The sequence below is a fragment of the Rhinoderma darwinii genome, chromosome 4, assembly GCF_050947455.1.
Source record: "Rhinoderma darwinii isolate aRhiDar2 chromosome 4, aRhiDar2.hap1, whole genome shotgun sequence".
In the NCBI taxonomy this organism is placed as follows: domain Eukaryota; kingdom Metazoa; phylum Chordata; class Amphibia; order Anura; family Rhinodermatidae; genus Rhinoderma; species Rhinoderma darwinii.
This window is the reverse complement of record NC_134690.1, coordinates 54779918-54804565: the sequence shown is the minus strand read 5'-3', so window position 1 is coordinate 54804565 and position 24648 is coordinate 54779918. Positions and strand designations below refer to the sequence as shown.

Sequence of the window (24648 nt, the reverse complement as noted above, 5' to 3'; positions counted from 1 at the left end):
ATGATAACTTTATATTTATTTATAGGTGCAGAAATGTTGGAAAAGTGAGAAGCTGAAGACATGTGAGCGGCAAACTGCAGAAATGGACCGGGAGAAGTCATCATAGAGGTCTGGACCGGATGGAGTAAAAGAACTAGAATCGGAGACTTCACCGGTGAGTCACTTAATGTAAATGTTTATTCTGCCTCTAATCAGCACTGTAGTCACTGTATGATCTGCAGCGAGATGATGGGTGGTGTGATTATGATATGATTTATTTTTTGTGAAACGGCATCTCCCAGCATATCCTTATCATTGTTCGGGCCATGCTGGGAGCTGTAGTTTTACGCCGTACACACCTATACGGCAGGGGTTGCACTAAATTGAGCTGTATTTGTGCTGGGGCTGTATATATGTACCGAGCTTGGTTCTGGTGTTGTGTATAGAACCATATTGCTTGTGAAATGTACTAATAATTTTATGCTCGCGTTACATAAAAAGAAATGACACATCGATTGGTAGAGAAAACAAACACGGCGAGGGGGAAGGAGATGTTGGGGTGGGGGCGCCAAACTGAATCTTTGCCCCGGGTGCTGGAGAACCTAGCTACGCCTCTGCGTGTGGGGTATCTCCGTAATCGGGAGAAATTGGTTTTCAAATGTAGGGTTGCTTTTTCTCCTTTATTCCTTGTAAAAATTTACAATTTTCCACGTTTTGTCAGGAAAAAAAAAACAATCAATTTCACAGCATAAATTCAGCAAAAAGATTGTAGGATCCAAACCCTCACTATACCCCTTGATAAATTCCTTCAGGGATGTAGTTTCCCAAATGGGGTCACTTTTGGGGGATTTCCACTGATTTGGTCAGACAGGGTTTTTGGAAATGCAACCTGGCACCCAAAAACCATTCCAGCAAAAGCTGCATGCCAAGTAGCTCTCCTGCCTTTCTGAGCCGTGACGTATATCCAGCCAGCACTTTATGACCATGTGTGGGATATTACTGTACTCGGGAGAGATTGGCTTACAAATATTGGTGTGCTTTTTCTCTTTTTAACCCTTGAAGAAATAAAATATATCAACATTTTAGTGGAAGAAATGTTGATATTCAATTTCACGGCCTGATTCCACAAAAAACCTTTTGGGGTATAAATGCTCACTATACCCCTCGATAAATTCCTTGAGGGCTTTAGTTTCCCAAATGAGGTCACTTTTGGGGGTTTCCATGGTTTTGGACCCTCAGGGACTTTGCAAATGCGACATGGCACCCAAAAACCATTCCAGCAAAACTTGAGCTCCGAAAGCCAAATGGCGCTTTTTCCCTTCTGAGCCCTGCCGTGTGTCCAAACAATTTATTACCACATGTTGGTTATTGCTATAATTGGGAGAAATTGCTTTTCAAATGCGCTTTTTCTCCTTTTTTCCATTGGAAAATTTCCACTTTTTGCCCGAAAAAAAAGAATTTGCAATTTCACAGCCTAATTCCACAAAAAACCTGTGGGGTCAAAATGCTCACTACACCCCCAAAGGAATTTATTGAGGGGTATAGTTTCCCAAATGGGGTCACTTTTGGGTGGTTTCAGCTGACTTGGTTCCGCAGGGGCTTTGCAAATGTGACATGGCGCCGCAAACCATTCCAGCAAAATTTGAGCTCAAATGGTGCCCCCTCCTTTCTAAGCCCTGCCGTAGGTCCAAACAGCAGTTTTTCACCACATATGGGGTATTGCCCTGCCCTGAAGAGTTCACGTTAGAAATGTTTTGGTGCTTTTTTTTTCTCCTTTTATCTATTATGAAAATGGAAAAATCAGAGCTAAACTTACATTTTATTAGAAAAAAAACTTCGATTTTCATTTTCACGGCCTAATTCCACTAAATTCAGCAAAAAAAACTGGGGTCAAAATGCTCACTACACCCCTCGATAAATTTCTTCAGTGGTGCAGTTTCCCAAATGGGATCAATTTTGGTAGGTTTCCACTGATTTGGTCCCGCAGGGGCTGTGCGAATGCAACATGGCACCCGAAAACCATTCCAGCAAAACTTGAGCTCCAAAAGCCAAATGGTGCTTCTTCCCTTCTGAGCCCTGCCGTTTATTACCACATATGGGGTATTGCCGTAATCTGATGAAATTTATTTTCAAATGTTGGGGTGCTTTTTATTCTTTATTCCTTGTAAATATTGAAGATTTCTAAATTTTATTGGAAAAAAATGTGATTTACATTTTTACATCCTAATTTCAATAAGTTCAGCAAAAAACCTGTGGGGTTAAAATTCTCACTATACCCCTTTATAAATTCCTTGAGGGGTGTTAGTTTGCCAAATATTGTCTTTTTGTGGAGGTTTCTACTGTTTTGGCACCACAAAACATCTTCAAACCTGACATAATGCCTAAAATATATTCTAATAAAATAGAGGCCCCAAAATCCACTAGGTGCTCCTTTGCTTTTGAGGCCTGAGTTTCAGTCCATTAGCACACTAGGGCCACATGTGTGATATTTCTAAAAACTGCAGAATCTGGGCAATAAATATAAAGTTGTGTTTCTCTGTTAAAACCTTCTGTGTTACACAAAAAAACGAATGAAAACAGATTTTCTGCAAAAAAATGTTAATTTGTAAATTTCACCTCCACTTTGCTTTAATTCCTGTGAAATACCAAAAGGGTTAAGAAACTTTCTAAATCTGAATACTTTGAGGGGTGCAGTTTTTAAAATGTGGGGTTTTATAGGGGGTTTCTAATCTATAAGGCCCTCAAAACCACTTCAGAACTGAACAGGTCCCTGAAGAAGTAGCCTTTTGAAAATGTGAGAAATTGCTGCTAAAGTTCTAAGCCTTGTTACGTCCGGGGAAAAATAAGTGTTCAAAAAACGTTGCAAAAATAAAGTAGACATATGGAAAATGTTAACTAGTAACTATTTTGTAAGGTATTACGATTTTTGTTTTACAAGTAAATACATTTAAATTTAGAAAGGCAAATTTTTGCAAATTTTCTAAACTAAACACTCAATGTATCGACTAAATTTTACCACTAACTTAAAGTACAATGTGTCACGAGAAAACAGTCTCAGAATCGCTTGAAAAAATAAAAGCATTTCAAAGTTATTATCATATCAAGTGACACATGTCAGATTTGGAAAAAAATGGCCTGGCCCATTAGGCGAAAACAGGCGGTGTCCTTAACCCCTTCCCGCATTTTCACGTGCATTCACATCCGGGAATGCAGTCTGTTCGCGCATTCCCACGTGCATGTACGTGACGGAGATCGTGTGGGCACAGAAGCTGTGCCCGCACGATCGCTGCGGGAGCCCGGCTGTGACTGACAGCCAGTCTCCCACTGCAACGGCCAAGATTGAAGAAACCTTCAATCTCAGCCGTTTTAACCCATTAAATGCCGTGGTCAATAGTGACCGCGGCATTTAAATCTATTTTCCGAGGGAGGGAGCTCCCTCTTTCAGCCATCGGCAGCCCGCGAATGCAATCGCTGGCCGTCTACGGGTTGCCATGGCAGCCGGGGGTCTAACAAAGACCCCCAGGCCTGCCCTGGCTGTATACCTATTAGGGTATGTTCACACGGCAGTGTCCGTTACGGCTGAAATTACGGTGCTGTTTTCAGGAGACAACAGCACCGTAATTTCAGCCGTAATGGCATGTGCAGGCATCTTTCGCTGCGTCCATTACGGACGTAATTGGAGCTGTTTTTCCATGGAGTCCATGGAAAACGGCTCCATTTACGTCTGAAGAAGTGACATGCACTTCTTTGACTCGGGCGTCTATTTTACGTCTGTCTTATTGAAAAATGACCGTCGGCACATAACATCGTAAGACCCATTCAAATGAATGGGCAGATGTTTGCCGACGCTTTTGAGCCGCATTTTCAGACGTAATTCGGGGCTAAAACGCCCGAATTACGTCCGTAAATAGTGTGTGTGAACCCAGCCTGAGGCCGTGCCAGAGGCATGGCCTAATAGATTGCCTGTCCGTTTTACACTGACAGGCAATAATACTTTGGTATACTAAGTATACCAAAGCATTATATCTGCGATCAGAAGATTGCATGGGGAAGTCCCCTAGTGGGACTTCAAAAAAATATTTAAATACAGATAAATACATTTTTTGTAAATATAAAATAAAAAAACGAACAGTAAAAATAAAACCATTTTTCCCCATAAAAACTGGTTTTAATAAAAGTATAAAAAGTACATATATATGGTATCTCTGAGATCGTTATGACACAAAGAATAAAGTTAATAAAACATTAATTCAATTGTCGTATACCATACAAAAAAAAGTCAATCGCTTTTTTTTTTCTTTCTCCATTCCCCCACCAAAAAAATATAATAAAAGTTAATCAAGTCCCATGCACCCCAAAATAGTAACAATGAAATTTACACCTTGTCCCGCAAAAAAACAAGCCCTCATATGGTGATCTCAACGGCTGTTGGAATGCGGTTATGCAAAAATTTATTTTTTGTTTAAAAGGTCTCTTATTGTGCAAACGTAGTAAAACATAAAAAACCTAGAAATATGTGGTATCGTCGTAATTGTACCGACCCATAGAATAAAGTTAACATGGAATTTATACCGCATAGTGAACGGCGTAAATTTAAAACTCGCAGGAATAGCGTTTTTTTGTTTTTCAATTTCCTTCCCACAAAAAAGTTGATATAATATATGCACCAAAAAATGGTGCCATTGAAAAACACAACTCGTCCCGCAAAAAACAAGCCCTCATACACCTATGTTGACGGAAAAATAAAAAAGTTATAACTCTTGGAATGTGAAGATGAGAAAAATAAAGAATGATGCTTGGTCATTAATGCCAAAATAGGCCTGGTCGTTAAGGGGAAAAAAACCTTTTCAAGCATTTTATTACAAATATAAGTTTATCTGGGTATTATGAAACAACAAAAAAAAAAATACTAAGCTATTTCCTGTCTAATGGGTGATAAAGTGGATCTGTTAACAAAAGAAACCTTTATGCCGGTTCTTTTGGCCAAAAGCAAATGGTTTTAAACCTATGTAAATGGTCTGGTTGTGAAGATATCCGGTTTTTAGCCAAGAGGGTCCGGTATAAACCAGAGAGCTCCATTAGGCTATGTTCACATGGAGTATTTTGCAGGAGGAATATCTGCCTCAAAATTCAGTTTGGAAGTTTGAGGCAGATTTTCCTCTCCCTGCACGCCGATTTTCGCGCCGTTTTTCGCCCGCGGCCATTGAGCGCCGCGGGCATAAAACACTGTGAAATACGCTTTCTCTGCCTCCCATTGAAGTCAATGGGAGGTCAGAGGCGTAAACGCCCGAAGATCGGGCATGTCGCTTCTTTTTCCCGCGAGGCAGTTTTACTGCTCGCGGGAAAATGACGCCGACGCCTCCCATTGAAATCCATGGGAGGTATTTTAGGGCCATTTTTGCTGAGTTTTGCGACGCGGTTTCCGCGTCAAAAAAATCGGCAAAATACTCCGTGTGAACTTAGCCTTAGACAGGTTTTTCCCATTTATCCCCCCCCCCCCCCCCAATCCACAACTACCGGCTCATAACTATACACAATATTCTATGTGCAATCTTGCTAGTCATTTGTATAGAGGTAAATCTATATTCTTCTCATGTGCAGCTATGCCTTTTTGTTGCGTCCCATAAATGTATTTGCCTTGGCAGCAGCTGCCTGGCACTAGTTGCTAAAGTTAAGTTTGCATGCAATTCTACAGATACAGCACTTCGCTCTTTGCGTTTTCCCTATAGAGCTGTATGGAGAGGCAAAACATATGGTCGCAGTTGTGCTGGTGAGACGTGAAGGACTCTGGATCATGTACTAGTAATCAATAGGGGCCCCAACAGATCTAACATCAATGACCTATCCTGTGAATAGGTGAGACATTTTTGTTTGTAGGGAAAACCTCTTTAAACTTGGTGAATAGTTTTACTATTTTTTATTTTTTTCCTGCATAGGGTAGGTAAAGGGAAAACATAAACAATTGCTGTGTTATGGTTTGTATTCACATGTTGTGGATAAATTGCATTTTTTTTTGCCTCAATTTTTCAACACTATTCACTCGCAACTTGTGAACATACCCTAAATAATGTAAGAGCTGTATTACGAGAACATAGCACGGAAAGGATAGGCTTGAATGTGGTTTTTAAAATGTCAAATGTTCAGTTTGAGTTTGCACGGTTCACAGTGGTGTTCACACTGTTTTTAAAATTGCGTTTGCATTAATGTTGGTGCTGCTGTGCGTTTTTTATTTTTTTTCTTGACGGCTAAAAAAAAAGTTAATGCGGCTGTAAACAAACTTCATGCGGCCAACCGCACAAACAGCTGCCTCAATCACTCAAAATACGAGCCTAAAAAGTTCACCTCCCCAGTTTGGAAAGCACAAAACCGCAGCTAGATACCACACACCGGCTATGTTCACACGGAGCATATAAACTGCAGCTTTTGCATCCGGATTTGCAGAAGGAAAATATGTACAGTAGCAGGAAACTGGATAATATTTTAACAAATCTCATCCACGCTACGGAAAAATTCTGCGAAGAACACGTGCATAAATTCACCTCCGGTGCAGATTATAAATCTGCAGCATGTCCGTTTATGCCTCGGATTCGCTGCCCATTTGTTGCAGAATTTCCCCATTGAGTTCAATGGGGAAGACAAGTTCCGCAACAAATGCCATTGCTGCTATGTCGTTGCGTGTTTGCAGCAAACGAGCCTATACTCTCCTCTCGCGGTGCTGCAATAGCACTGTGTCTCTGCTCTTCTGGCTGCTTTGTGTCTATGCCGCCCCTCGTGATGATGTTTCATATGTGACCCCTGCAGCAGGTCACGTGATGAAATGTGACCCCAGGAGGCCATTTTCCCCAGCAGTCAATGCAGCCGAATATACACAACAAATTAAACCACCAATCGGTGTAAATATTGTCCGGATTTCCCTGATTGTTTTGGGTCGGATACGCTGCAGAGTTTTCCCGCAGCGTATCCGAACCGTGTGAACATAGCCTTACGCTAAGGCTGACTACAGATATTTATTTTTTATTAACGATCCAAACAATTATCTGATTATTTATAATCGTATGATAATTAAACTAATCAGATCCAACCAAAGTAAATCTGCTTTATTGGTTACAACACTTAGGGTGCATTTTCATGGGGCAGTTTTGCCGTGTTTTTTTGCTGCGCGGTGAAAAACCCAATGAGTTCTTACTGCGCTTTCTGTACAAACTGCTAAAACCGTGGCAAATCGAAACGCATTGATGTTTGCAGTTCAGTTTTCAGCAGCACGGCTAAAAATGCGGCAAAACCCGTACTGTGTAAATACACTCTTAGACTAGGGCTGGACCTGGAGTAAATCAAATTTTAACACGTAATTTTGTAAGATATATTTTCATGTTACTCTATGGAGGAAAATAAAGTAATCGCAAGTGACTCGTTTGACTGAAGCAATTTTGAAGAGATTTTCAAGCTACCCTTTGCATTCAGCAATTTCAAAGTGTTTTTTTTTGGGGGGGGGGGGGGGGTTACCAGCAGGGAGTGATATAAAGCCCTTTTACATCGGCCGCTGATCGGCCGGTGCAGCAACCGCCAAACAACGAGACATCGTTGATCGGCGCTCATTTGCACCTGTCACACGGAGCTATAGATGGGGACGAGCGGTTGTTACTCCGATCGCTCGTCCCTATACATTATCATGTCGCACTGCGTCGGAGATATGCTGCCGACATTTTACTTTTTTTTTTAAATGATACCTCCAGCAGATGATTGCGCGTTTGCTCGTTCATCTGCTGATCGCCATCGAGCGTTCTTTGAATGCTCCTTTTCCCGATACGGGGGTTTTACACTGGGCGATTAAGTCTACGTGCAGCCATACACTCAGCAGACTTGCTGCATGGCAGAACCCATGTAGTTTGTTCAGATTTTGCATGCGCTTCATCAAGCTTTGCGGCCAAAAACTTCATTGCAAAACCGCAAATGCTTTGAATCGGGATCTCCCACTGTGCTGGGACCCCATTTCTCCTTCACACTGGAGGTCAGCATGACTATGCAGGCAGAATAGTAAGTAACTGCTGCCCATGAGGTTCAGGACAAGGAGGCCAATGCCTAAAAATACTGTAATCTGAATGATGTAGTTTTTGCATTAGCAGTGCATTGTACGTAGGATTTCATGCACTCACTCAATATACTGCATTGTTTTCGCTATGTTTGCGAAGTGGATGCACCTTGCATGTGGGTGCCATGGTTATGAGCTTTAATAGTTATGTGTGTTTTATCATATTTCTTCCCAGGAGTCTGGGTAGATCGTGTCCCTACTTATAAAGACAGAACTATAAGATTATTATCCTTGTTAAATATTTACACCAGTATAAACAGTGGAATGCTTGAGAAAACATGCCAGGTTGTTTGATGAAATGATATGCCAGCGTAAAACCTGAAAGCCTTAGATATTCCTGAATCACTGTCATTTGCTCAGTAACTAGACACCCATGCCCAGTGCCCACGACCAGACACCGCAGGTCAAATGACATAAGACTTCATGTTTGTTCTCCAGCGGTGGAAAATGTATGTGACCTCGGATCTGTCAGCGCTGGGAACACGGTCGCTGTTTGCTGGCGAACATCTAGCTTCTATGTGTAGTCCTGGATGACTGATGCTGCTTACTCCATGTTTTCATTTATTTGTCTTTAAACAAAACTTCTTCAAAAATTAGAAGTAAGAATTCTTTAGCGGATGAGTCCATTACTGAATCCGGCTACACTAGTCTCGCGACACGAAGGTCGTGTTACAACGTCGCAGGCAATCTTATCGCATTCACCTGCTATCCTTCTATAGTTTATGATCAGGAGCACTCCTATCAGTGCAGAGCTGCAATGGGGAGATCAAGGTCGTGATAGCGGTAGATGAGGGTATGCTCTTGGCTTGCTTTGAACAATTTATTGCAAAAGCTCAATCGATCAAATTATTTCCTCTTTTACAGGGTAACTAAACTTTCAGAAAACTTCTGACAAGTCATAGTGTCATGTCAGAAATTTTGATCGGTGGGGGTCCAAGCACGGAGACCCCCATCGATTGCTAAAACTAAGCCGCAGAAGCGCTCGGGCAAGCGCTGAGCCGAATGGTTTCTGATTGGCTTTTCTCGGAAAGCCGATGTAACCATGTACGGACTCAATAGGAGGTCTATGAGCCCATACATCATTACATCAGCTCTCCGAGAAAAGTAGTTTCGAAACTAATCGGCTCATATATATATATATATATATATATATATATATATATATATATATATATATATATATATATATATATATATATATATATATATATATATATATATAATATACATTTGTGGTATTATTTCGCAAGTGCACCATAAATTAAGCTGTCGGTCAGGGGCGTTGCTAAAGGCTCATGAATCCTGGTGCAAAAGTTTCCAGACCATTTTAAGAAAATTTAATATGAGATGTGATTTTCAATTGCCAGCGTTTTGTCATGCTTCTGCCCATGTGACCACTGCAGCCTGTGATTTGCTTTAGCAGTCACATGGGATGAAACATCATCCAGGGAGGCCGGCCTGGATGGAGAACAAAAGAAAGCGTCACTATGAAAACATACGTACGTATTAACTTTTTTAGTTATACCAAAAAGTTTTTTTTTTCTGAGTTGCTATTTTTTTCTGTAGCAAAAAATCGCATCATTTGCTATCATTGAATTTAATAGGGAAAAACCCGCAACAGAAAAGCAGCGATTCCGAAGCATAAATTGACATGTTGCAGATTCAAAAAATCGCACATAAGTCAATTGATGAACAGTTATTTATTTTTTGATTTTATTTTTTTTATATTTTTTTTCGCTGTGTGTGTGTGGTTGAGATTTGTTCAAATCTTATCCACTCTGCTGCTACTGTACTATGCTGCAAGTTTACTGCGATGAAATCCGTTGCGGAAAATCTTCAGTGTTTACGCTACGTGTGAACATACCCTATAAGAAACCCAGCAAAATAGCAGCAAGGTATTTAGCTCTAGTGTGGTGCTGGGGCCTTCCCTGGCTTCTAGGCCTATTCGTAGTTGCGATCCATACAGCCAGGGCTGGCATCCGCACCCGGTGAATCCGGGCAAGTTCTGGGGGTCCTCTCGGCTGCCTGGTGCTGACTCTGCCCTCCAGGCCGGTCCCTCCGTAAACTTTTAGGGCTGTTCTCCATATTTTTTTTTTTTTCCCCGCCGCGGCCGCGCTATGCCTTTTTTTAAGATCCCTTATCCAGCAAACGTGAGGCGATAGGCACATCTGCTAGAAAACTCTCCTCCCCTGACGCTGCCTGTGGCAACAGAGTGGAGAAGGAGCGCCAGAGAAGACGCCAAGGAGAGGCTGGCCGGGCTGAGACTGAGGTGAGCGCTGGCTAAAAATAACCGAGCGCCGCTCACTGTGCTCAGCCTCTTGCCCGTTTTTAACTTAAGTCATCGCCGGCCGACGCTAGGGATTTGGGGGGGTCTAAGCATGTTGGCTGTCTGCAAGGGGGGTGGTCTAAGCATCTCACTGCCTGCAAAGGGCTCTATGGGGTATGGATTATCTACGACTGCTCAGGGCTCAGAGCCCTCAGCAGTCAGTCAGACCCCCACCCTTGCAGTATAATTCTTCCCCATATAGCCCTCAGCAGTCAGTCAGATGCTCAGACTGAGGGCTGGCATCAGCACCTGCTGCCCTTTGTGTGGGCTCACTTGCCGATGCTCTTGCCAGATATTCCGCTCCTAGAGGGAGCCCCAGTCTAGAAGCGGAATCCCCCTAGAGCGTTGCCGACGCTCTGGCCAGGAATTCCTCTCCTAGAGGAGCCCCTGACATCACTGTCCATATATGAACAGTGACGTCAAGTGCTCATCCGTGACCGGAATCCCCAGCCAGAGCATTGGCAACACTCTGGCTGGGGATTCCACTGCTAGAGGGAGCCCCAATGGTGTTATCTACAGGGAGGGGGCTCTAGTTCTATCTACAGGGTGGGGTGGGTGTGGCACTATTTATAAGTGTGTGTGTGTGTGTGTGTGTGGCATTAACTACAGAGGAGGCTGTGTGGCATTATCTACAGAGGGGACTGTGTGGCACTATCTACATGGGGTGTTTGGCAATATCGACAAAGGGCATAGTGGCATTATCTACAGAGGGCATAGTGGCATTATCTACAGAGGGCACTGTATATATGGGGGCACAAACTGGGGGCCTACATTTTATATGGGGGCACAAACTGGAGCCCTAACTTCTATATGGGGGCATAAACAGGGCCTAACGTCTATATGGGGGCACAAGGTGCCGTTTTACTGCAAGCAGAAGTGAGTTCCCCCGTAAAGTGGCCCACTAAGTCTGTGTTGCCCAAGGGCACACATAAGCCTGGAGCCGGCCCTGCATACAGCTACGCCACTGCAGTCAGCTGAAGGCTTCTTTGGCCAGCAGTTTTTTCTCCCGGCTCCATCATTACCATGCAGGCTCGGTTGGGCAGTGGAGATAAAGGAATAAGTCCTTGCTAGACTCTCCTGGCAGCGGTTCATCTCCGTGGGAACAAAGCAATGGGCAAGTTGAAGTCCAACATGCCGTTGCTTCATTCCCACGGCATCTGCCGTCGGAAGAGTTTGAAAACCCCCATACGCTTTATCTAGTCGGCCCAACCAACAAAGATTGGAGGGGTTGGATGACCTTTATATAATACAGGTCCTTAATGAATTAGAATATCATCAAAAAGTTTATTTCAGTAATTTAATTAAAAAAGAAACTCCTATATTATATAGATTCCTTACACACCGCATTTATTTCCAGCATTTTTTTTCTTTTAATGTTGAAGATTATGGCTAACAGTTAATGAAAACCCATATTTAGTCTCTCAGGAATTTAGAATATTGGGTAAAAGTTGAGGCTTGTAGACTCACTGTGTCACACTCTAATCGGGCTAATTAACAACACAAAACGCCTGCAAAGGTTTCCTAAGCCTTTAAATGGTCCAACAGTCTGGTTCGGTAGGCTACACAGTCATTGGGAAGACTGCTGACTTGAGAGTTGTCCAGAAGACAGTCATTGACACCCTCCACAAGGAGGGGAAGCCACAAAAGGACATTGAAGAGCAGCTTCTTTAGCAGAGTGCTGTATCCAAGCATATTAATGGACGGTTGAGGTGGAAGGAAAAAGTGTGGTAGAAAAAGGTGCACACTTTTACCTGATTTGGTCAGTGTGCAATATTTAAAATGATTATTTTACCACAGATTTTGTACCTCTTCCAAACTCTGCCAGTTCACATCCCCCGCCCTTTCTTTCAAGCCCTTCTGTCCTTACTCCATAGAGTCATATGGGTGGGGAAACCAGCCCATATTGCCCGCTCCATGCTTTTTCGTGTGAGGGTGGTGTTGGCCTCCCGTATTTTGACTCCCACCATCAGGCCTCACATTTATCACGAATTTTGGACTGGTTTAGACATACTGAGGTTAAACAGTGGGTGTCTATGGAACAGACCTTCCTTGCTGTCCCACTGCAGTCGCTGCCTTGGTTGGGCAAACACATACCCCTATTGGCGTGGATACATCCGGCTATTGGGCCCACCTTGGCAGTTGCGTCCCGGCTCTTTCCCGGGAAGTTTCCTATTCTGGGCAATCCGGCGTCCCCCGTCCCCCCCCCCTGGACAAGAATGGGGTCCCTACCAGCACTGGTTGAAGGCAGGTAGGGGACATGCTGCTCATTTTATACAGGGTGGGAATTGGATGTCTAGCCCACAGTTAGCGTCTGTCAGACCCTCACTCCTTTACCTTGTGGCTGGTTACTCAGTTGAGACATTTCCTCTCGTCCTTCCCTAACCCGTCGGCATACTCTCGAGACCGTTCCCCTTTTCAGCTTCTTTGCACGGGCACAGTGCGTCATTCGCTGTCCCGACTTTATGCTCTTCTGATTTCTCCATCCAATCTTTCCACACCTTCTTATTTGCTTAGTTGGGAGAGGGACTTGGGTCTAACATTTACTGCAGATTTCAGGTGGTGGTATTTAAGATTTAGTCGCGCTGGTATGGAGTGCCTTCCAGATTGCATGCATTAATCCCTGCGGTCTTACCGTTGTGTTGGAGATGTGGAGATCATGTGGGCACAATTTTACACATCTTTTGGGACTACCCGAAGTTGACAGACTTCTGGTCGGAGGTGTGGTGAATCTCCTCCAAATTTACGGATTTCCCTCTTCCGTGTTCTCCGGCCTTCTTCTTGCTCCATCTGTGTGATGTTCCATTCTCTACGTACAGACGCTCAGTAGTTCGTCACCTGGTGAATGCAGCTAGAGCATGCGTTCCTGCGCTGTGGAGACAATCTTGTCCTCCGTCGGTTGGTATGTGGTTCGGCATGATCCAGGAGATTATGAGACTGGAGGATCTCACGGCATCCATGAGAGGGACCCATGCTAAATTCCTCAAAACTTGGCATCATTGGATTAGATTTCAATCTTCTGTGGAGTTTAGGACCATTATTGCCTCTTGGGTTTAATTCTTTGGTCTGGTGTGTTATGTCAGTTCTCTACCCTTCCTCTTTTCCCTCAGCTTCCCTTTGCTTGTGTCTCTCCCTCTCCTCTCTCCCCTCTCTCTCCCCTCTCTCTCCCCTCTCTCTCCCCTCTCTCTCCCCTCTCTCTCCCCTCTCTCTCCCCTCTCTCTCCCCTCTCTCTCCCCTCTCTCTCCCCTCTCTCTCCCCTCTCTCTCCCCTCTCTCTCCCCTCTCTCTCCCCTCTCTCTCCCCTCTCTCTCCCCTCTCTCTCCCCTCTCTCTCCCCTCTCTCTCCCCTCTCTCTCCCCTCTCTCTCTCCCCTCTCTCTCTCCCCTCTCTCTCTCCCCTCTCTCTCTCCCCTCTCTCTCTCCCCTCTCTCTCTCCCCTCTCTCTCTCCCCTCTCTCCCCTCTCTCTCCCCTCTCTCTCCCTCTCTCTCCCCTCTCTCCCCTCTCTCCCCTCTCTCCCCTCTCTCCCCTCTCTCCCCTCTCTCCCCTCTCTCCCCTCTCTCCCCTCTCTCCCCTCTCTCCCCTCTCTCTCCTCTCCTCTTTTTTTTTTTCTCTCTGTCCTCTCCTCTTTTTTTTTTTTCTCTCTCTCCTCTCCTCTTTTTTTTTTCTCTCTCTCTCCTCTCCTCTTTTTTTTTTCTCTCTCTCTCTCCTCTCCTCTTTTTTTTTTCTCTCTCTCTCTCCTCTCCTCTTTTTTTTTTTCTCTCTCTCTCCTCTCCTCTTTTTTTTTTCTCTCTCTCTCCTCTCCTCTTTTTTTTTTTTCTCTCTCTCTCCTCTCCTCTTTTTTTTTTTTCTCTCTCTATCGTCCTGTTTTCTTACAAGTCGCTATGCACGGCTGCGGGTTCAGGATGCATAGGTTGGTTTTTCTTGGCAATGTTTTCCGGTGTTCGATGCTGTTTTTTTGCATTTACTGTATCTGCATATACTGGCCTGTGTGCTGATGTCTGCTACTCATATCTGCACTATATTATCTTTTATGTGTTTATGAAAATGGAAAATAAGAGAATTAAAAAGAAATAAATAGGTGCACAAGCAACAGGAATAACCGCAGCCTTGATACGATTGTCAAGAAAAGGCTATTCAAGAATCTGGGGAAGATTCACAAGGAGTGGACTGCGGATAGAGTCAGTGCTTCAAGAGCCACCGCACACAGACGTATCCAGGACATGGGCTACAACTGGCGCGTTTAAAGAAAATTTCAACGGCCATTTTTTCAGGGACCAGTTCAGTTCTGAGGTGGCTTTGAGGGCCTTATTTATTAGAAAATCCCCAGAAGTCACCCCATTTTGAAAACTGCACCCCCTCAAGGTATTCGAATCAGCATTCACAAAGTGTTTGAACCCTTTAGGCGTTTCACAGGAATTAAAGCAAAGTAGAGGGGAAATTGACAAATGTTATTTTTTTAGCCAAAATTCATCTCTAATACATTTTTTTTTTTTTTTTGTAACACAGAAGGTTTTACCAGAGAAATGCAACTCAATATTTATTGCCCAGATTCTGCAGTTTTTAGAAATATCCCACATGTGGCTCTAGTGTAATAATGGACTGAAACTCCGACCTCCGAAGCAAAGGAGCACCCAGTGGATTTTGGGCCTCCTTTTTTTAGAATATATTTTAGGCACCTTGTCAGGTTTGAAGTGGTCTTGTGGTGCCAAAACGGTGGAAACACCCCAAAAGTTACCCCATTTTGGAAACTACACCCCTCAAGGAATTTATCTAGGTATATAGTTGGCATTTTGACCACACAGGTTTTTCGCTAAATTTATTAGAATTGGTCTGTAAAAATGAAAATCTACTTTTTTTTTCTGAAAAAAACATAGAAATTTTTAATATTTACAAGAAATAATAAAGAAAATGCACCACAACATTTGTAAAGCAATGTCTCTCGATTCCGGCAATATCCCATATGTGGTAATAAACTGCTGATTGGACCCACAGCAGGGCTCAGAATGGAAGGAGCGCCATTTGGATTTTGGAGCACGGATAATGCTGGATTGTTTTTCGGTGCCATGCCGCCTTTGCAACGCCCTGGTGGGACAAAAATAGTGGAAACCCCCCAAGTTACCCCATTTTGGAAATACCCCTCAAGGAATTTTTCTAGGGGTATAGTGAGCATTTAGACTCCACGGGTCTTTTGCAGAATTTATTAGAATTAGGCAGAGAAAATGAATATCACAATTTTTTTTCGACAAAATTTTTTTGAATTTTCTCATTTTTACAATGTATAAAGGAGAAAAAAAACAAAACAATTTTTGTAAAGCAAATTCTCCCGAGTACGGAAATACCCCACATGTGGTCATAAGTTTTTTTGTTTTTTTTTTTTCATTAGAAATGAATTAACCCTTTCAGGAATAATCAATTTTTTCTTTCTTTTTGTTTTTCATTCTCCGCCTTCCAAGAGCCATAACTTTTTTCTTTTTCCGTCAGTAGAGTGATGTGACGGCTTATTTCTTGCGGGAGGAATTGTAGTTTCTATTGACACCATTTAAAGTGCCATAAAAAGTACTGGGAAACAAAAAAAAAATAGGAAAATATAGTAATGTAGGAAAAAAATCTGATTCTATTTTTTGGGGTTTTCGTTTTTACAGCTTTCGCCTTGCGGTAAAAACGAAAACTACAGCGATTTTGGCGGTTTAAATTATTAACATTTTTTTTACGGTGTTCACCATGCGAGTTAAATAATGGTATATTGTAATAGGTCGGCCTTTTACGGACGTAGCGATATCAATTCTGTTTATTTTTTTACATTACTTTAGAAGAAAAATGGGAAAAGGTTTTTTTTTTTTAACTTTAAACTTTTTTTCTTTCTCACTACTAATAACTTTAATTCTTCTACACATTTTATTAGTCCCCTTAGGGGACTGTAACCAGCGATCATTGGATCGCGGGTACAATATGCTGCAATACTAATGTATTGCAGTATATTGTTATTTTTACAGGCGTCTGTAACCGCACGATCGTTGTTCTTGTCTGTTAGTCCTGGGTGTCAGCTGTAATACACAGCCGACACCCGCAGCGTATGGAGCGGGCTCAGCACGTGAGCCCGCTCCATACATCACCCCCGCACCATGACGTGCTATTAAGTCCTAGTGTGCAAACGGGTTAATGCACAGCGAATGGTGTGAATATTGCAATTTTCCGCTGATATGCCATTTTAGTGCATAATATGTTGTGCCCAGTTTGTGCCCCTGAAAACAAATACCTCCTAAAACGTTAAGAGGGTTCTCCTGGGTATGGCGATGCCATATATGTGGACGCAAACTGCTGCAGGGCTCCGAAGGGAGGGACGCCATTTTGCTTTTGAAGCGCAGGTTTTGCTTGGTAGTTTTTTTTGGTTTCGCTGGTATTTCAGTTTATAATGTGGGGGCATGTGTAATCTGTGCGGAGTACATCAGGGCATAATAAGAGGGTATAATAAAGCGGTAAATAAATAATAATTCATAGATATGTGGCCGGTGTCGCACTGATAAATGGTGTCGGATGTTACCCACTTTTAGAAAACACTGCACATTTTGCATCGCCATATTCTGAGAGCCAGAACGTCTTTATTTTTTCACCACCGGAGCTGCGTGAGGGCTTATTTGTTGCGAGACAATCTGTAGTTTTGGGGTACATGTGATTTTTTTATTTATTTATTTTTCATCACTTTTAATTACATTTTTTTGCAAGCCGGGTGACCAAAAACAAGCAATTCTGACAATTTTTTTTAGTTTATTTTTTGCAGCGTTCACCATGTGCTATAAATGACAATTTTACTTTATTCTGCGGGTTGGTACGATTACGGCGATACCATATGTATATAGGGTTTTTAATGTTCTGCAGCGTTTGCGCAATAAAATCACTTTTTTATAAAATAATTTATTTTCTGTCACCATATTCTGAGAGCTGTAACTTTTTTATTTTTGAGTAAAAAAAAGCTGTTTAAGGGCTTGCTTTTTGCAGGACGGGTTGCAGTTTTTATCGGTGCTATTTTCGGGTACATGCAACTTTTTGATCACTTTTTATTCTCTATTTTGGGAGGGGTGGTGACCAAAAAATAGCGATTCTGGTGTCGTTTTTTATTGGTGTGCATCGTGCGGGGAAAAATAACATGACCGTTTTATAGTTGGGGTCGTTACGAACGCGGTGATACCAAATATGTGTACTTTTTTTAACGTGTTCATTTTTTTTTTCCTATAATGAAAGTCTTATTATAGGAAAAAAATGCAGTGTTTGTTTATATAACTTTTATTTTTACACTTTTTTAAAACATTTTTATTACTTTTTTTTAAACTTTTTTCACTTGTCCCACTAGGGGACTCTTAGACTTGCAGCTCTGATCGCTGCTGAAATACATTACACTACACACGTAGTGTAATGTACTCTAACTGTCATTGTGACGTGATAGTCACACTGACAGGAAGCCTCGGAGGACCGCCAGGAGGCTGCTCCTCCGAGGCTTCCGTACATGGCAACCCGGAGGTCATTGTCTGACCTCTGATTGCCACGACAAGCATCGGCAGCCCCCACAATCACTTAGTGGGGGCTGCCGATGTGCTTTAAACCCCTTAAATGTGGCGAACGCAATAGTCGCCACATTTATGGGGTTAATTGACTAAATCAGCGGCGATGGTCCGCTGACCGGCAAGGCTGGAGTGTCAGCTGTCAGGGACAGCTGATCTCCCGGTTCCCGGACACTGTCCGTCAGGACAGTGTGCGCCGTGAACTACTCTGCAACTGTACGTCCTGATGCGGGAAGCAAGCCCCTCTGCAGGACGTACTATTGCGGAGCAGGGCGGGAAGAGGTTAATAACCACAGTATCATTGTGCTTGATTGGCGAGCAAACTCGCCTGACCTAAACCCCATAGAGAATCTATGGGGTATTGTCAAGAGGAAGATGAGACACCAGACCCAGCAATGCAGGCGAGCTGAAGGCCACGATCAAAGCAACCTGGGCTTCCATAACACCTCAGCAGTGCCACAGGCTGATCACCTCCATGCCACTCCGCATTGATAACACCTCAGCAGTGCCACAGGCTGATCGCCTCCATGCCACGCCGCATTGATACAGTAATACATGCAAAAGGAGCCCCAACCAAGTATTGAGGGAAGATACTGTACATATTTTTCAGTAGGCCAACATTTCAGTTTTAAAAATTATTTTTGAAATTGGGCTTACTTAACCCCGTAAATGACCGCCGATAAGCCTTTTCACAGCGGTCATTAATGGGCTTTATTCTACAGCGCCGCCATTCCACGGCTCTGCATTATAATAAAGTAAACAGAGCAGGGAGCCGTCAAATCTGGCAGAGGTAGCTGAGGGCTGGGGGCGTCCCTGCTCGACCGGGTGAGATCGATACTCGTATCGATCTCACCCGTTTAACTCCTCAGATGCGGTGCTGAATAGCGTGCGCCGCATCTGAGTGGTTTTGGAGAGAGGGAGCTCCCTCTTATCCCACTGACACCCGGCGATAAGATCGCCGAGTGTCTGTGTCTCCGATGGCAGCCGGGGGCCTAGTAAAGGCCCCCAGGTCTGCCTGTAGTGAATGCCTGCTAGGTCATGCCGGAGGCATGTCCTAGCAGATGCCTGTCCATTTTAAACGGACAGGCAGTAATACTCTGCAATACGAAGTATTGGAGTGTATTATAATAGCGATCGGAGGATAGTGAAGTCCCCTAGTGGGACTAGTATAAAAGTAAAAAAAGTTGAATAAAGTTAATAAAATAAAAAAGAGAAAATAAAAATTAAAAACCCACTTTTTCCTCTTACAAAATGCTTTACTATTAAAAAAAACACAATAAAGCAAAAAAGTTACATATTTGGTATCGCCGCTTCCGTAACGACCCGACTATAAAGCTGTTACATTCTTTAACCCGCACGGTGAACGCCGTAAAAAATAAAATAAAAAAACAATGGAAAAATTGTTGTTTTCTGTTAATCCTGACTTTAAAAAAATGTGATCAAAAAGTCGCATGTACTCCAAAATGGTACCAATAAAAACTACAAATTGACCCGCAAAAAAAAAGCCCTCATACAACTGCATCGGCGTAACAATAAAGTTATGACTCTTCAAATATGGAGACGCAAGAACAAATAATTTTGAAAAAGTGTTTTTACTGTGCAAGTAGTAAAACATACAAAATCTATACAAATTTGGTATCTTTGCAATCGTAACAACCTGCTGAATAAAGTTGTGTTGTTATTTATACAACATGGTAAACAACATAGATTTAGGGCGCAAAAAAAAGAGTGGTGAAATTTCAGGTTTTCTTCTATCCACCCTCCAAAAAAGTTAATAAAAGTTAATGAATAAATTATATGCACCCCAAAATGGTGCTATTAAAACGCACAAAAAAAAAGATCTTATACAGCTGTGTCGACGCAAAAATAAAAAAGTTATAGGTTCCTCAAATGTGACAATGGAAAAACGTAAAAAATGGCTTGGTCATTAGGGCCCAGAATGCAAGCAGGGGGAGGTGTTAATATTCTTGTTTTCTGAGAGACTAAATTTTGGGTTTTCATTAACTGTTACCATAATCAACAACATTACAAGAAAAAAATGCTGGAAATCACTCTAGAACAGAGATTGCGAGCCAGTCCCTCTCCTCCAACATCTGATCTCACAAATGTTCTTCTCGATGAATGGGCAAAAGTTTTAACAGACACATCCAAAATCTTGTAGAAAACCTTCCCAGAAGAGTGGAAGATGTTCTACTGCAAATGAAGGACCAACTCCATATTAATGTCTATGGATTTAGAATGGGATGTGATAAAAGCTCCTGTAGGTGTCACAATACTTTTCTCCATATAGTCTATATATCGATCTCTTAATAATTAGGCTTCTTCACCATTATTCTATGAACAGGCACCACTAGGGGGCTCCAGCTGGACTATCTATTTATTGCTTGTAAATGTGGGTGTATTATGCCATTGAACAACCTGTTGTTGTTTTTTTTTTGTTTTTGTTTATAACGAATAGTCCATAGTCATACATGCAGCCGCGTGATTAAAAAAAATAAAATCACACGATTAAAAAAAGAAGTGCGTCGCACGGACGATTTACACGTTCGGCTGAACAAGCCCTTAAAAAAAAATGCTGCTATACTTTTTAGTAAATACATGTACTTTCCATAAGGCTTGGATTCGTACTGGCTGTTTCGCAATAATAAATGCGAACGTGGCCACGATGCGACCCACAGCTTACCGCGATAGTAGTCGGAAGAAATCCAAACTCGAAGGTTTCTTGCAAGAGTAGTATCACGGCAACATGTAGGTCACGACACGGCCACATTCATTATTGTGATGCAGCCAGCGAGACACTACGACCTGCGTCACATCCAAAGTTGCCGTGCAGCCCTAGCTAAAAACAACAACTCTAGAGCATCTTTTCTTAGAACTCTACATTGGGTCATTCCTCCTACAGGTCTATTCACACGGACGTTGTTTTAACGGACCATGTGAAGGGCATGTGAAAAAATAGGACATGTCCTATTTTTGACCATTTTCACGGATTCCTCAATAGACTGAAGTCCTATGAGGGATCCGTGAAAACAAGTTCCGCAGGGGTGCAAATCGGCCGTGAATAATGGCCGATTTCACAGACGTTCGTCTGAAGTCCTAAGAAATATAAAATCTGACGGATACTCGCTCTCAAACTCTGTTTTGAGCTCCCACTGTCCAAGTCAAGTAGTATATTCAGGTAGCACTCCAATCTTTGTGGGGGGAAAAAGTGGTTTATTCACCTCAGCAGTTGTATTGCTTTTTTTCCTGAATATATTAAATGTCAGGATAGCTGAGATTTTTCCACTAATACACTTTGATCACCTCAAATAGACACGTAGTGGGAGATAATGAAGCTTTTTTGTTTTTTAAATTAGTGGAGGTCCCACAACCTGGACTTCACTTCTCTCCTCTCACGTGTGCTCTTCAAAGTGGCTGAAAGAGGTGGTCTGGTTTAGGGCACCCATTTTCAAATACCTCATTAGGGCATACTGATTTAATAGAGGAAGGTCCCCACATCAAGACTTTCATCAGTTCCCCGGGGAAGAGATCTTTTACAAAGCGTGTATATGTCACTCCTTCTCTGGAGGACCCAGCATGTTTGTGTATTATGTGGATGATTTATTAATTCTTTATGTAATGCTTCATTTCCCCTGTGGTGGCGCTGCAGGAGAATTAAACACTTGCTATTTGGTTTCACAGCAGATTAGAACTGATCTCTGGGGGTCCCAGAATGGGACAACCTGTGATCTGCTTATTTACCAAAAAGGAATTGTGAAATGTGGACTTCCCCTTTAATTTTGTATGATTTTAGTTTGTGTTCCTCTATGTATGACTATACAGCACTTTGTGTAGTTTTCTTATGTTTAGTGCTAATAATCTCAAGCCCTAGTCAGCAGGTTTTTCCTCTTCTCTTTCATACCCATATACATGCATGACCATAGAATAAGTGTTGTGCTGATTTTACTGATACCCTCTCTGTACAGCAGGTCCTGTTGATAGGTCTGGCTTTTCCAGTTCTTTCATAAACACCTTAGTCTTGAACGTTTTATTGAACCATGAACCCAGTAACTATTTTCCTAGCAGGGAACTATCCGGTCTTACACATTTCATGAGTTGGACTCGTGAAACCGGCACTGGAAGTTTTCCATTTACGATGTGCTCTGCTGGATTGAATAAATATTATTATGATTGAGGAATTTGACTATAGAACATCAGGGACATTCATTACATGTCCTTAAGGGGTTAAACGAACTCTGCACTGTGTACCCAGCAAATGCAGGTGGGAGTGGTGTGCATTCACCCTGCAATTTATGGGCACATTGTGGATGCCCATGGCTAATGGTGGCTATATACATTAGATGAATGTCGGCTGAACCTGCCGATTTTCAGCAGGACTGCCCAACTATCTAAGGTGTTTGGCGGTGTCCTGAATGTAAGGATCGGGTGGTTGGATTTCAAAATGCCCCATCCTGCAGCTTGTAAGGCGCTAAGCCTGGCAGCGGCTTACTCAATTCTCCCTGTTGGCCGAACCAAGCGTGCATGTGTATGGGACAGTTAGAAGAAATCGCTGTTGTCCAAACGAGCGTTTAGCCGACCACTATCTAAACTGTATGGCCTCTTGTCAGATGCACTGTGCCAAATGAACTGGTCAATACATCTCTAGACATACTTTAGATTTAAAGGGAACCTGTCATCCACTGAGGGCAACATAATGTAGTGACAGATGTGTGTATTTCAGCGGTCTGTCACTTATGTGCTAATGTGAACCCTATTATAAGAACTTACATTCGGAGCCCAGACTGGCACCACCAGAGATGAGTCCGACATATTTATGAGCTGCCGCTAAAACTCTGCTAATTTATAGATGTCTCCCTATTACTGTGCAGAGGGAGACATCGGTCAATCAGTGGAGAGTGGACGAGGCTAGCAGCAACTCGTGAATACACTGGGCACTGAATGTAAGCTTTCATAAAAAGGTTCACATTCGCACATAAGTGACAGACCACTGCAGTGAGGGCAGCAGGATGTGGATGACTGGTTCCCTTTTAAAAGAAAACATTCTGGTAGCCTGCAGCCACCACTAGGGGGCGCTTCCTGCATACTGTTTGTTATGACAGAGTTCAATGTATTCAGTATGCAGTAAGGTCTCTGCTTGAGGCATTTAGAAAGTTATGTTTGAATATTATGTCTGTGCAGAGAATTTGGAGCTCTGTATCAGAAAAACTATAAAGCTGTATTAGAAGGTGGACATTTACTTTAGTTGTCTGTCTATATTCAGAATCCACCTTACATTAAAGGTTACATTTGCTGTCAGGGCTCTGTAGGTATTTGGAATGTTTTTGAGACATGATAAAAATGTTGAAAAGCGTGTTCTGTATTCTTGTGATTGCAGTGAACTCTACGGTATTCATTGTACCTTTTAATTCCTTCTTTTAAGAACTGGGTTGTTCCTTTTGATAAATCTATTACTGGAAGACTTTCGTCAGTTGCTATATTGATGGCCTCCTTCTGCGTCCAGGATCTATTCTTTAGACACATTAGTAAAATAGCAACAAGTATAAAATGTGTAGAGCTCTTTCTATGAAGATTGCGTGCAATTCGATCCTACTGCTTGAGTAGGGATCAGTGTTTTGATTTTGTTTTTTTCTTATGATCCATGCAGACTATCCTATATATTTAAAGTGTTCACAGTTCCCCACATAACGAAACTTTCAAAAAGCTTCCGACATGTCGTAGTGACATGTCAGAAGTTTTGATCGGTGGGGGTCTGAGCACTGAGACCCCCAGCGATCGCTGAAACGAAGCAGCTGAAGCCTTCGGGTGATCGCTGAGCCACTTCGTTTCTGATCGGCTTTTCTCGCGAAGCCGATTTAACGGTGTACAGACTCCATAGAAAGTTTATGGGCCGTACACCGTTACATCGGCTTTCCTGAAAAAAGCTGATCACTAATGAAGCGGCTCAGCGCTCACCTGCGCTTCTGTCGCCTTGTTTCAGCTATTGGTGGGGGTCTCAGTGCTCGGACCCCTACCAATAAAAACATCTGACATGTCATTATGACAAGTCAGAAGTTTTTGAAAGTTTTGTTACCCTTTAAAAGGTTCACCTTTCTCCCGCCTCAAAGACCATGCTCCCTCGACTTCTATTTTAACAGTCACATAAGCTTTAGGCAATATAAATAATCCTATGCTTGATTCCTTTAGTGAAAAATAAAGGTCTTGCTAGTGAGGTGTCAGGTACATGGCCGTATTAAATTCCCGCGTTGTACAGATTTGTAGGTCTATGAATTTGTGAGAAAAAAATATGTGGCATGTTGTATCGCATTGTGTATTACGTAGGTATTCTCCCCTGGAAGCATTGCTTGTAGGGGAAAAAAACAGTACTTCACGGAGGCACCATATAGCGTCACACAAAGTACCTCTGGGTCTGTAATACAGAACCGTAGGGACATAGTGAACCGCTGTGCACACAGCTTTGTCATGTTAAAGAGGCTCTGTCACCACATTATAAGTGCCCTATCTCCTACATAAGGAGATCGGTGCTATAATGTAGATGACAGCAGTGCTTTTTATTTAGAAAAACTATCTATTTTTACCACGTTGGGAGCGATTTTAGTTTTATTCTAATTAGTTTCTTAATACCCAACTGGGCGTGTTTTTACTTTAGACCAAGTGGGCGTTATACAGAGGAGTGTATGACGCTGACCAATCAGTGACCAATCAG

General features: G+C 42.6%; 1 protein-coding gene across 2 annotated transcripts in view; it reads left to right on the top strand.

The window, feature by feature from the left end:
- Positions 1–24648, top strand: part of TAF1B (TATA-box binding protein associated factor, RNA polymerase I subunit B) — an 87902-nt gene that overhangs the window by 12431 nt on the left and 50823 nt on the right. Inside the window, exon 1 of one of the 2 annotated variants that reach the window (XM_075861115.1) lies at positions 53–154. The exons of the other annotated variant lie outside the window; for it this stretch is intronic. The gene's annotated coding sequence lies outside the window, so the exon portion shown is untranslated. Of the gene's footprint in view, positions 1–52; positions 155–24648 lie in introns of those variants that run through there. 2 annotated transcript variants of the gene reach the window in all.